The 14,173-nt window shown below is 44.4% G+C and overlaps 1 non-coding gene across 1 annotated transcript; it reads left to right on the top strand.

Moving 5' to 3' along the window:
- The first annotated feature begins 10,193 nt into the window (after positions 1 to 10,193).
- LOC112205290 (small nucleolar RNA U13) lies at positions 10,194 to 10,297 on the top strand. The gene has a single exon (XR_002939191.1). It is a non-coding gene; the product is annotated as a small nucleolar RNA U13 (small nucleolar RNA).
- Positions 10,298 to 14,173: the final 3,876 nt, after the last annotated feature.

Here is a 14,173-nt window from a genome sequence, read left to right on the forward strand (position 1 = left end):
GAGTTCTCTGTGCCTGAAGGTAGAACGATTTGAGCAACAATATTAAGTAGTATTAGATTATAACACAAAACACAAAATAAGTATCCACAAGTCTATAATGGCATAAATAAGTGACTGAATAAATACATAAATGGGGAGAAGAGACAAGTCTCCTGTGCAGAATTCCATTAATACATGTACATACTCTGCCCAGAATCCCAGTTCTACAAAATACCTGAGGAGTACTTCTCAAAATCGTCAAGGTCAACAAAAGTAAGTGATACAGGGGGTAGAAAGAAATTATTTAGGCAGATAGTAGGGCAAAAGAGTCCTCGGCAGAGCTTCCCTTCTAACAAAAAGCAGCCCAAGAAATTATTTTTTTCCTAACAAAGAGCAGCCTGAAAAATCGAGCTGCAAACATAGATAAGCAAGCTGGATGCCAGCATTCACAGGAGAATGCCAGCAGCTGTGCCAATAGAAAACAGCTACCTGGGAGCCAGGAGTGTCCAACATGGAGGCTCCATCTTCCATTTGTTTGTTACCATGTGTACGGTAATAAAAAAAATGGCGCAACTCAGGCAGAGAACCTACCTCCATAATAAAAGATTAGAGTGGGGGCTACCAGATATTCACGCCCTATGCAAAGGGCACACCTGGTCTAACCAGTCTTCCTCCTTACCAGCTCATCTATAAAACCCCCGGCATTTCACCATAGATCAAGCAACCCGTTTTCCAGCACCCCACTCTGCAGAAGAGAGCTCTTCTCTTTCTTTCGCTTATTAAACCTCTGCTATGAACCTCACCCTTTGTGTGTCCCTGCCCTCGTTCTCCATGGACATGAGACAATGAACCTCGGGTGCTATTCCAGACAGTGAGGCCATTTCAAAAGGAAAATCTGAGAAACTGTCACAGCCAAGAAGAGCCTAACAGGATATGATGACTAAAAGTAATACGGGATTCTGGGTGAGACCATGGAACAGAAAAAGAACATTAGGTAAAAATGAAGGAAATATGAATAGAGTATGAATTTTAGTTAATAACAATATATCGATATTGCTTCGCTAATTACGACAGATGTGCCACACGAAATGTAAGATGTTAGTCATGGAGGAAGCTTGGGGTAGGATATATAGGAACTCTGTACTATATCTGTAATTTTTCTGTAAATGTAAAACTCTTCTAAAATAAATGTGTATTTTTTCAAAGTAAGCTAGGTTAGAAAAGTCACTCATTAGCTGAGTGACTTTTTTCTGTAAATGTAAGTGAGTAATTTTTCTGTAAATGTAAAACTTCTAAAATAAGTGTGTATTTTTTCAAAGTAAGCTAGGTTAGAAAAGTCACTGTAGATTTCATTAGAAAAGGAAATCTGCCTTTGGAGGAAATTATTACTTAACTATTACTATATACCAAACAATTAAAAATTTATTCCTAAATCTTAGCCCTATTCACAAAATTACAGCACAGCTGAATAGATAGGTCAAACCTCCTATTAACAATGCACTATTTAACATTTGCTAATTTGGAGAAGCTGGGAAAGAAATTGCATACTTTTAAGTGAAAATAAGACATTCACTAAAGGGTCTTAGCCAAAAAAAAGAATTAAAATATTTAAAATATAGATGTAATTATAGTATAGAGTGCTATTTATATTTATTCATCAGAATTAAATAAGGTTTTAGGTGTCGCAGATAGCAAGGAAGAGTGATTGATGAGTCAATGAGAAGGACTCAGTATAAACTGTATTATTAATAGTTTTGGCCAGGCACAGTGGCTTATGCCTGTAATCCCAGCACGTTGGGAGGCCGAGGTTGGTGGATCACGAGGTCAAGAGATTGAGACCATCCTGGCCAACATGGTGAAACCCTGTCTCTACTAAAAATACAAAAATTCACTGGGCATGGTGGCACGCACCTATGGTCCCACCTACTCCAGAGGCTGAGGCATGAGACTCGCTTGAACCCGAGAAGCAGAGATTGCAGTGAGCCGAGATCACGCCACTGCACTTCAGCCTGGGCAACAGAGGGAGACTCTGTTTCAAAAAAAAAAAAAAGAGATTTTCATGATTTTTAAATCAAGTGAAAGAATGTATGTATATTTTACAGCAAAGACCCAGACTTGGCCACCCTTTTCCTTCCCTGGCATATGTAAACAAGACCAAATTGCCTACTTCAGCTATAGCGACATGTGCAAAACTCTGATGCTCCTACCTGATATCCTTGCTGAGACTATGAGACACTGCTTGGCCTTTTGTTTTAACATTGCATTGTGCGGATTTATTATCGGCTAGATCTTGGGTAGAACTGAAGCATTGGAATGATGCTGTACTAGGAGAGTCATCCTGTGGGAATAACTTTTAAGCGATGCCTATATGTAAGGAGGTCTTTCAAAACCAAAAAAATTGGCCAGGTGTGATGGCTCATGCCTGTAATCCCAGCACTTTGGGAGGCCAAGGCGGGCAGATCACCTGAGGAAGAGGTTGCAGTGAGCCGAGATCGCACCACTGCCCTCCAGCCTGGGCAACAAAATGAGACTATATCTCAAAAAAAAAGTTTTCTGTAGAGAATAGTTTGGTGGTCAAGTCCACTTAAGTGTAAATGGCTTACTGTAGTATTGCATCCTGATCCTAGACAACAGGGAAGTCACACCATTTTCTAGGTTAAAACAAGGCCCCTGGAGGGCATAGTCCTATTAGAACCACGCATTGTAAGTGAATGGTATTGACCCTGCTGACTACAGAACTGAACAAGAGAGAACCAGCCTTGCCCAAGCTACAGATTGGTGCTATTTCATCTGAAAAACTAGGAAAAGGAACCTGAGCTTCTGCTCTAGAAGAGAGGAGAGGGAGAGCAGGTCAGAATGACCCCACAGTTGCCTGGGATACCAAGGTTACCCAAGTGTCCTCACAGTTTATGAAAGAAAAATGCATGGAGTTTATGTCAACCATAACTAAGTAAACAGCTTTTGAAAAGGCAGGCAGGACATGAATAAGCTCAAGGAGGCAACCAGCAATACAAGGAGGCGGCAACCATGGAGAAGGGGTATACCATTGGCCGGCTAGATGAGAAGTAGCCATGTGGTGGTTACCTGTGGCAAAAGAACACCCACGATGCTTAGGGCTTACAAAGACTCTGGCTTGTGTGTTTTCTTTGTGAGTTGACTCTTATGTCCTAAACCATCCATAAGTAAACAGCTTCTCCTCACCACAAAGCTTGCATGTCTGCTGTTTCCAAGTTGAAGGAGTCATAAGACTCTCACACAAGCCATCCAAAAGCTGCTTCAAACTGCAAATGACTTTGAGTTCATGGAGGCAAGGATCCTTGCCACTAATTTCCCCAAACCGTAGCAAGAGCACTAGCTACCAGTTATGATCCACCATCTTAAGGGGCATGTCCTTTTAGACGAGATCCTTTTAAGCCAAAGTTCCATAAGAAGCAGGCAAAGGGCAGAATCTTTGGGGAGCATGCTGAATACAGCGCAAATGTCACCAGCGATCCAAGAATTCTCTGCAGCTGTTCAGCCTTTACAGACATGGGTCCTCTTGGATATTTCTGGGTCAGAATTAGCACCCATGATCCCTACAATCCCTTACATTGTTTGGCTGACATTCTTCCTGCCCTTTCTGAGAAAGTGTTTGACCTGCAAGTGTGGGACAGAAAGCCAAAGAGCTTCTTGATGTGTTAGTCCCCTAAATAGCTATGCTTTCCCTTTAGACTTGCAAAGTCACTGGGCTACACAGCAACGGTGGACCATAGTTGACCCTAATAAAGGAAATTACTGGACTAGGCTAAGCCTACTCCCTTAACTCTAGATCTAAAAATGCAATGGATGACATTACCATTTCCATATCTACAGTAGTCCTCAGCTCACGGTGATGAAAAAGCACAGTGAAAAGAGGGCTGAGCTGAGATTGGAGCACTTGGCTTCCTACCATTGTTTCTAACCTTGTAACCCTGGGAAAGTCATCTGAACTCTCTGAGCCTTCATTCTTGCTCTCTTTAAAACAGGGGAAGGCATGTATTTGCAGGGTGGAGCAGTCCCCTGGCTGCTCTAGCTTCACTCTCCACCTTTTGCGACCTACTTTCTGTCCTCGGAGGCTGACTTGTAGGAATGACATCACAGGGCTCTTTTGCCCTGTGGCTTCCAGTTTGCCATCAGGGACTCCCAGGAAGAGATTAGGAGGGAATCCCAAGAGTGAGGGTGGGGTACTCATCTGCCCCATGCTCTGTTCCTGTGGGATCTCCTGGGAGTAGCAATGTCCCTCTCCTGAAGTTCCCTGCTCTCTCGAGGCAGCTCTGTCTACCCAGTCGTCCCCTTTCAGCTTCTGGTAATGGGTCCCTTGCCAGGCCCCTCAGCCCAGCAGGATAACAACTAGCCCTGGGCTATTATGCCATCCTGTATGGTTCCCTATTCCTGCCTTTATGGATGGTTTAGTAAGTTTAGACCTTCCTTAAAGTCCCTCAGTTTGAGAATGCAAACTGTTTCCTGCTGAGACCATGACTAATACAATGAGCTAGATTTGAGGAATGCTGAGCGTCTTAGGGGGCCTTCTTGGATTCCATTTGCACTTTGATTTGAATTTTATGACTGCCAGATCTGATGGGAGATTGAAACCAGCTTCCATAGCTTCAATTATGAGTTTTGGATTTTTCAAAATAGTTTTACTGTTCTCACTGACTGATGCTAACACAAATCAACAAAATACATTTCCACTTGCAAATATACCTTATTGGAAAAATGCCACTTTATTTGTTTTATGTATTAGGATATCATCTAAATTTTATTGAAGAAAAAAGGGAAGAGGGACTTTACTGCTTTAAAATGTTTTGTAACCGCAGGTTACCAAAACGCAGGTGGATGGCTTCTGGGAGCCTTCCAAGATTCTAAGGCTCTAAAGCTTACATTTTGAGGACTTGGGAAATGCTTAGCCTCTCTCAACTGTGCTTCTGGGCAATAAAACAGGGGGTGACACCCCCTATAGGCGAAAGTATAGGAATAATTCTGGGCTTCCTCCCACAGACCATACCCACCCTGCCCAAGGTGCCAGCCACTGGGGCCTGACACCTGGCAAAGGTGATGGGGTGTAACAGTGTCTCACCCTCCTCCCCTATTCCCTCAGCCTGAGTGGTTCATTCTTCTCACTGATATCTCTCTTATGTAAACCAAAAATAAAATTCTAAGCCCCCCAACCATCTGAATGGACCCCTCCTCTCGGCGAAGGCCATTCCAAAATTAACCTGGAAAACTAGTTCAGGCCATGATGGGAAGGGGAAGTTGGACACACCTCATGATACCCCCCCCTTTTGGGATTACTAACTCTTTAAGTCTGATAGAAACGTTTACACTCTATTCTCTCTGAAGCCTGCTCTACCTGGAGGCTTCATCTGCGTGATAAAACCTCAGTCTCCACAACCCCTTATCATAACCCAGGTATTTCTTTCTGTTGATTCTGGGTCTTTAGATAATAACCCCTTCAACCAATTGCCAATCAGAAAATCTTTGAATCTGTCTATGGCCTGGAAGCCCCGACCCTTGCCAGTTGTCCCATGTTTCTAGATGAACCAATGTACATCTTACATGTACTGATTGATGCCTATGTCTCCCTAAAATGTACAAAACCAAGTTGTAGCCCAGCCACCTTTGGCACATGTTCTCAGGATCCCCTGAGGGCTGTGTCACAGGCCATTGGTCACTCATATTTGGCTCAGAATATATCTTTTCAAATATTTTACAGAGTTTGACTCTTTTGTTGACATTTAGTAACATAACATTACTCATAGCTGCCTACCATTTCCTGATAGCCTACTATGTGCCAAGCACTGTGCTTAATGCTTTATATATGTGACTGGTAACTGATAGACTGGTAGTTTCCCACGCTATGATGCCATGAGCCCAATTACGCTGACCAGCAGAAGGTCCAGCCCCTGCCCATCTGATTCCCTCATATCCAGGAGGAATCTGTTCACTCACCCATGTCAGGAGGAGATTTTCAGGCTGTCCTGCCTGCTTCAGTCTCCTCACACCAAAACTCAGTCAAAATGAAATGGGAGAGTTCCCTGATGCCCTGGCAGGATGTGCCACAGGGGTGTGGCTTGTCTGTTCTGCCTCCACCACTGCTCAAACCCCTTACAGGAGGGGGAGCATTCAGGTGGGCAGGTGCAGGAGCCAGGATGAGCACTTTTGAGCTCCAGCCTCACAGTGGCGTCTAGGGGTGTGTGCCTGTGACTTTGAAGCCCGGGTGGGCATGCTACAGTGCTCTTTTAGCTCTGCCATCTGCAGATAGCTTAAGTGTTAACCATCTCAGTGTCCTCTTGGCACCCATGTATCCACACTCATACCCAGGTTCTTGTCTGGTGTCCAGGAAGAATCAGGTCACACATGGACTTGAAGGATGGTGAATGCAGGGATTTTACTGGGTGACAGAGGTGGCACTCAGTGGGATGGATGGGGGCTGGAAAGGGGATGGAGTAGGAAGATGATCTTCCTTTGGAGTTCAGCTGTCCCGTGGCCGATCTCCTCACTGACCGTCCCAAGCCAAACTCCTCTCAAAACTCAAATGCTCCTTTTCTTCTCTCCTTTTCTGGTGCGCCACTCTTCTGTTCCTCTGCTCTTCTGTTCATCTATCTGTCTGCTCATCACCTTGTGGAGCCTAGGGTTTGGGGTTTATATGGGTACAGGATAGGGAGGTGTCATAGGCCAAAAATGCAACATTTGGGTTCAAAAACAGGAATGCCTGTTCCCATTTATTGCCACAGGTTTCCAGGCTTGGGGATGGGGCCTATGCCAGGGAACTGCCCTCTTCTGCCCAGTATTTCCCTGTCTCCTGTCCGTATCAAAAAGAATTTCACTCTAAGCTATACAAGGTCTTTTTTTAGGCAATTCCTCTGAGCCACTCCTCTAAGGCCAAAGTCTGCCTTCAGGAAGGCTAGGTAGGGACAAGCAGAAAACGGGACTGCCTCTCAAGGGACAACGGCCATCTGATTCTTCTCTCTTGACTCACTCAAGGCCAAAGGCACCCACCACCACGATCTCCACAGCCCACTTCTTTCTACCCTGTTGGTAGTTTTATTTCAGGGCCCTCCTCACTCTGACCCTGCTCAGCATCCTCCTGAACCTTCCTGAAGACTGTTCTGAGCTTCAAATCTTAGGGACAAGAGGTTAGAGTCTTAGTCCCTTCTTTCTTAGAAAGTATAGAACTCCTCATACAAACTGTTGAAGGTTCACCCCAGTACTTTGCTTTTCAAACCCTATGAGGTGGGAGGCCAATGAAGTGATTTCCCTCCCCAACTTAACCCCAGTAGTAACTCAAGTCTTCACCAAAGTGACATTTGTGGTCTCTACCAAAAGTAGCTGGCCAATATTTTAGCACCCAATTCACCAAGCACTGCTGAGTGTGCATACCTGGTTTACTCACCTCTATCATTCGATGCTCACAGCTGAGAAAATCAAGACTCAGAGAAGTTAAATAACTTGCCCAAGATCTCTCAGCTAGATTTTGAAACTAAGTTAATTAAATTTCACAGCCCAAGCTTGACCCAGGTGGTAGCTCCATTCTCTACGCATCCCTTCTTTGTTTCTTTTAATGAGGTCACAACAGTTGAATAATCGTGATGATGGAGCTTTGGAGGCTGCAACTTAGGGTAGCCCTGGCCCTACACCCTGAAAAGGTTCATCTGCATTTTCTTTCTGTAGAGTGAAAGAAGATGCAAACAATGATTCCTATTTCAAATTTCTGATATGAAAAGAAATCTCTGCAATAAATCCTGCTGCTCTGGTTTTAAATTAATCTTGTATTGTCAGGAGACCATGAGTCTAAAACTGAGCACTTGGGGAGCCAGGGGTAATTTTTAGAATCACAGTGAATGACGGAGCAAACAGAGGCTCAAAGTCAGAGTCAGGCACATGTCTCTGATGAATGAGCTAGCAAAAAAATGTTGTTCTACTACAGTTCAAACTGCCAAAGTCAGATGAGGCTGTTTTTAGAATATATAAAGGTTCTGCTAAGTTCATCTCAAGTTCAGCAATGTAAAAGAAGTGCTCCATTGGCAATACAATACAGAAGGAGGAGCTCCAACCTTGGAGGCAGAAAAGTGGGCTTCAATCCCAGCCTGGCCTTGGGCACAGTATCTAACTTCTCTGAAGCTCAGAAGCCTCATCTATAAGACGGAGACGATGGTGCATACCTTGTTGTAAAGAGTCAAAGAGATAACATATCCCCAGCCCCAGAACAGTCCTGATACATGGAAGACACTAAGTATTCAACATTCAGATGAATGATGGGATAAAGCCCCTGATATCAATCACAGACACACTCAGTGAGGATTAGTTCCCTTCGCTCAGTCAACACCATGAGTGTGGTCAAGATCATCTGGGGGAGAATAAGGAATGAGAGGTGAAGGGGCCAAGAGGCACACCAGGAGACATCAGAAAGACTCAGGAGGAACTGGAAGGAGGTGGGTGGCAAGCAGGGGAGAGGGAGACGGGAGCCCAGAGGGAAGGGGCTTATAGACAGGGAGATGTCCACAGTTAGATGCTGAAGATAAGCACTGAAATATATCCAGATAAATCATGGATTAGGCAGTCACTGGGGACCCTGGTCAGGGTTCCAGCAGGAAACAGATGACAGCTCCAAAGAGAGTTGAATGAGGAAAATGTACGATGTTCTGAGCAGACTCAGGGGAAAGTGGCTGGGGTGAAGTGCCCTGGGGTGGAACCAGCAGGAATCCACCACCACCCCTAGCCAGAAGGAGTGAGTTGGGCAGGTTCTCCAAGCCCCAGTGAGACCTGCATCCACAGGTGGCCATCAGTGGAGCTGGGGGCTTCAGAAGAGGAGGCAGCCATTGCCAACCCTGCCCTTCAGGAAGGGGCAAGAAAGCAATACTGATGACTCTCTGCTCCCTGCCTCCCATCACCTCCCCCAACCCTGCCATCTTCCACTAGAAACCAGAAATCCAGGTAGCTGCTGTCTACAGAGGTTGGCCTCCTGGGGAACAGAGCATGGGGAGAAGGGTGAAGGTCAGCGTATCCAGCCCCCTGGGTGAGAGCAGGCAGTTTGAGTAGCAGGGTGGTTGGGATGGGTCGGGAGAAGGGACAGCAGGCCCTCTACTCATAGTGACTCCATCAATAGCTTGAATCCTATATACACATCTGAAAAATAAAATACAACACAATGCCACTTCTTTTAAGATAGTCTACTATTCAGAATTCCCACAAAGTCTAACTGGCCTTCCCCCAACTGGTCCAAATTGAATTGTACTGCCTGCTGTCACATGGGGAGCTGCAAAGCCACACATTTCAAGACTGTCTAAAAACACCTCCATGGCTCTATCAGATGGCAGCTAGCCACAGCACTACTTCTTTTAGAAACCGCAATTCCCAAATCTGAAAACGATTTGAGAAAGTACTACAAAAATGGCTATGTCTGCTCTGCTTCTCTCTCTGCGTCATCCTTGTGCAGAGAAAAGAACAATTTCAGCTCCTTTTGGGGATACAGATGTGCCCTGACCTACCTTCCCTCCCTGACTGGCCTGAGCTATCTTTGAAATTGGGTCTGCACTGGGGCCGGCGTGTCCTCAAAAGCCTGAGCGATCTGACCATCCATTAAGGACTGAGGTATTTGGCTTTTGCTTTTCCAGCCCCTCCCATCAGGCCTGTCCACCACCTCTGTCCACGCCCCTCCGACCCACACACACCTGCACACACACCCGACCCACACACACCTGCACACACACCTGCACGCACATCTGTGCGCGCACACACACACACACACGCAGACACATTTCACAGCACAGTCTGCAGCCCTCTTCAATGTGGAAAGCTTGAGTGCATCACTCCACCTGGGGCAGGAGCCAAGCTTCCAGGTGAAACTGGAGCTGCAAATTCTTTCCCTTCTGGATGCCACAGAGCAGAAAGCAGACTCTTGGAATCACAGATCCCAGTGCAGGAAGAGGACTTACAGTGCCTGGGCACCCTGAACAGTGCATAAACCCTCCACAGCCACTGCCTGGCTCATGGCAGCAATTCTGACAACCTCTTGCTTGGTCCACTTTCCTCCAGAACTTGTGCTGTCTGAGACCTTCAGAATGTGAAGTGCAGTGGGGAAACTGGGAGGGAAGCAGGTTAAGACTCATCCTCCCTCTCTTTAGGAATTCTACCAGTTAGCATATGGGTTGAGCCATATGGAAATGCTGTTATGCTTCAGTCAAAATGATGTTAAGATCCTCTTGTAGCTCCTAAGTGTGACGATTGGGTTTTCAGGCTCATATGTGAGAGGTGCCTCCCTCAGATCTTGTTACGATGTTGGCACATTACCCATCTGATGTGAAAAAGAAGTGATGTTGAATGTTGGCATTCATATAATTCAACCTAAACCATAGAGAACCAATAGTCAAAGTACCACACTCATGAATGGGTTGGAAAATGCCCAACAATATCACTAAGACAAGGCTGTCTGGGTAAATTGGACTAGAAAAGGAGTATAACTGAGGCCTAAGTGGAGTTTCCAGTTGCCTTTCCCTAGAATGGATGATGACCATGGCTGCCAAGCACCTTTCTCTGAGGCAGAGGGGGAATGGTGGTCCTCCCCAGCCAAAGGAGGGCTCATCTAGGTGTACCGGTTGGGGACACCAAAAGAGATGCTGTGAGGCAGGGAGGGAGAAGGGTTGCCCCTTTTCCTCATTATGAATCCTAAAAAGTGGCCCCCCACATATTGTCCTGCATTAGCTTATGATGCAGACATTGTCTTAGTCCATTTGTGCTGCTGTAACAAAATATCTGAGACTGGGTAATTTATAGAGAGCAAAAATGTATTTTCTTACAGTCCTAGAGGCTGAGAAGTCCAAGATCAAGGCACCAGCATTCACTGTCTGGTGAGGGTCATCTTACACATCAGAAGGTGGAAGAGCAAAAGGGATGATCTGTCTGTCTGGAGGCTCATTTATAAGGGCATTAATCCACCCCAAAAGATCCCACCTCTTTGCAATCTTTGCATCTCTACAAAGTAGATTGTGTTTCAACATGAATTTTGGAGGGGATGTCAACATTTTAAACCATAGCACACATCAAAGTAAATCTGGAAGCACAACATGGTTGTGATAGTGAATTTTATGTGTCAATGTGACTGGGCCACAGGGTGCCCAGGTGAAATATGATTTTTGGCTGTGTCTGGGAGGGTGTTTCTGGATGAGATTAGCATTTGAATAGGTGTACTCAGTAAAGTACATGGCGCTCCTTCATGTGAGTGAGCCTCATCCAATTCTTTGAAGACCTGAATAGAACAAATGTCAGAGAAAGGAAAAAACATTTGCTGCCCCCTTTTCTTGAGCTAGGACATCTCATCTCATGTTCTCCTGCCCTCAGGCTTGGATTTATACCATCAGCTTCCCTAGTTGTCAGGCCTTTGGACGTCAGACTGAATTATACCATTGGCTTTCCCAGGTATCCAACTTGCAGACAGCAGATAATGGGACTTCTTAGCCTCCATAATCATGTGAGTCAGTTCCTCATAACAAATCTCCTTTTAGATAGATAAATAGATGATGGATGGATGGATGGGTGAACGGATGGATAGATAGATAGATAGATAGATAGATAGATAGATAGATAGATAGACAGACAGAGAGATAGAGTAGGGGTAGAGACAGAGATAACCCCTATTGGTTCTGTTTCTTTGAAGAACCATAACTAAGCCAATGGTTCACCTGATGAGCACCCTAGTATTTTGCTTGCTCAGGCTATTTGTGGCTCCCAATAACATAAGCAGAACCGAGACATTCCCATAGTCCCCAGGGGAGACTCAGGAGGCAGCTAAATTCAAAGAATCATAGGGCCTGCCACACTGAAGGGAAAAATAATCAACACCAGAGGCTTGGGGTGGCCTCCTTTACCAGGAGCCAGGTGGACACTAATGCAGAAACCCAGAACTCACAGAGTACCAGCAAGAATCAAGGGAAGGACAGGTCATCCAGAGAGGGCTAGCAGGTTCTGCCTAGGCAGGAGGAAAGATAACACATTTTCCCCCCAGGATTATAGAACAGGCCTTGGCCAACATGCTGGAACCAGGAGAGGAAGAGAGCTATATAGAGCAGGGCCACCAGAGTCAACCCTCAACATGAGACAAAGCTGTCTCAGCTGACTTGTAAACTCATAAGAAAGAAATACACGTTTCCTGGGGTATGCCATTGAGATCTTGAGGTTGTTCTGCAGCTACAGCTGACCAATACAAAGACAGAGTTTAACGTGACTTGATCATACCTTGTGACATTGTCTGTCAACACGAGCCACAAACACAATATTAGAATTTAGAGGCCAGGCGCGGTGGCTCACGCCTGTAATCCCAGTACTTTGGAGGCCAAGGTGGGTGGATCACCTGAGGTCAAGAGTTTGAGACAAGCCTGGTCAACATAGTGAAAGCCCATCTGTACTAAATACAAAAATTAGCCGGACACAGTGCTGTGCACCTGTAGTCCCAGCTACTTGGGAGGCTGAGGCAGGAGAATCACTTGAACCCCGGAGGTGGAAGTTGCAGAGAGCCGAGATCATGTAACTGCACTCCAGCTGCTCAACAGAGTGAGACTCTGTCTCAAAAAAAAAAAAAAGAAAGAAAGAAAGAAAGAAATTAGAGTATATTTCATGATATCTCTAACCAGCCCAGTTGGCACTGTTGGTACAGGGGAAATGATACATCTGAATAATGGAAACAGACTGTCAATCGAGAAAAATGACAAGACAAATCTCAATCATTTTAGAAGGCTTATTTGCCAAAGTTAAGGATGCACACCCAGGAGACAGGTCTATGCCTTTCTCCGAGGATGATTTTGAGGGCTCCAAATTTAAAGGGGAAATGGTAGGATATTGAGAAATATACAATTTTCATGTAAGAGGGGTATAGGGAAAAATAGTCATTCATGCCTTTGTCTGGCTCTATTAATTTGCATTTTTTTGCATAAGATGACATAGACAAATGGGGTAGAGGAAAAATACAGGGAATCTGCATTTGACATAAGATAACATAGACAAAATGGGACAGGGGAACAATCAGATATGCATCTGTGTCTGGTGGGCCTGGGGTGACTGCACCTGTAAAGAGAAGCTATCATTTTACATTGCCATGGTGAAATCTTCACAGAAACACCTTAAAAGATCTTGCAGCTCACTAGGAATTTTCTTGTGGGCAAATTATGGGGGAGGTGTGTAGCTTTTTATCTCGTAGCGATCTTATTTAGGAACCAAAAGGGGGAGGCAGGTTTGTGTGACCCGGTTCCCAGATTGACTTTTCCCTTTGGCTTAATGAGTTTGGGGTCCTAAGATTTAATTTCCTTTCACAAGACTACAAATAAAATTTCTTTGCTCCCCCACCACTGTCACAATAAAAATAAATCTGTGACAGGAACTTTCGCTTCACTAGAAAACAAATTAACAAAGGAAGAACAGCTATCTGAACTTCAAGCTCTTCCAAATGAAGGATGCTATTTTGGGGAAGCAGTTAGCTCAATGAAACCTCATTATATAAACTCACTTTGCAAACTCTTCCCAACCAGGCAATCTTGGTGATGATATGTGGTTTGGTCCAGAAATGAAGGCAAAAAAGTATTAATTTTTAACATGTAAGACCCATTTTTTAAAGTCTTAAGGACTGAAAAACCCTACAGTTTTAATGTCTTTCTCCATTTAATGAAACTTGACATGGGAACAATTCTAAGTGAGAAGAAAGAGCAAATATCTTTTAAATTTACTCTTTCTTAGTAAGGGTGGTAGCAACTGCATCAGGTTCTGGAATGTCTTTTCCAAATCTTAATAAAATGCAGCATTATCATAAGTTCAAATACAAGCAAGAAAACAAGTACATGGTAGGTTTATTAATAGTAGGTTAACCCAACCAGGTGGAATTTGAGATTACCTTTGGTTCAAAACTGTTTCAGAAACAAAAGGAGACAGGATGATTGTAAATTCCAAAATAAATGGAAACTCACAGTCAAAAGCACCTTACTAAAATCCATTTTAAATCTACTGAATCTCAGCAAGTCACCTATTAAAGGCCACAGTTTCACTTCTAATGAACAGAGATTAAACCAGTTTTGACCACCACTATCTAATAATGTCTTTATATTTTACCTCCCTTGTCAGAAAGAATTAATTCATGCTTTATTCATTCAGCAAATATTTATGGATTGTTCATGTTCCACCATGAGTTCTTGTA

Source organism: Pan troglodytes, chromosome 14 (assembly GCF_028858775.2).
Source record: "Pan troglodytes isolate AG18354 chromosome 14, NHGRI_mPanTro3-v2.0_pri, whole genome shotgun sequence".
NCBI classification, from domain to species: Eukaryota; Metazoa; Chordata; class Mammalia; order Primates; family Hominidae; genus Pan; species Pan troglodytes.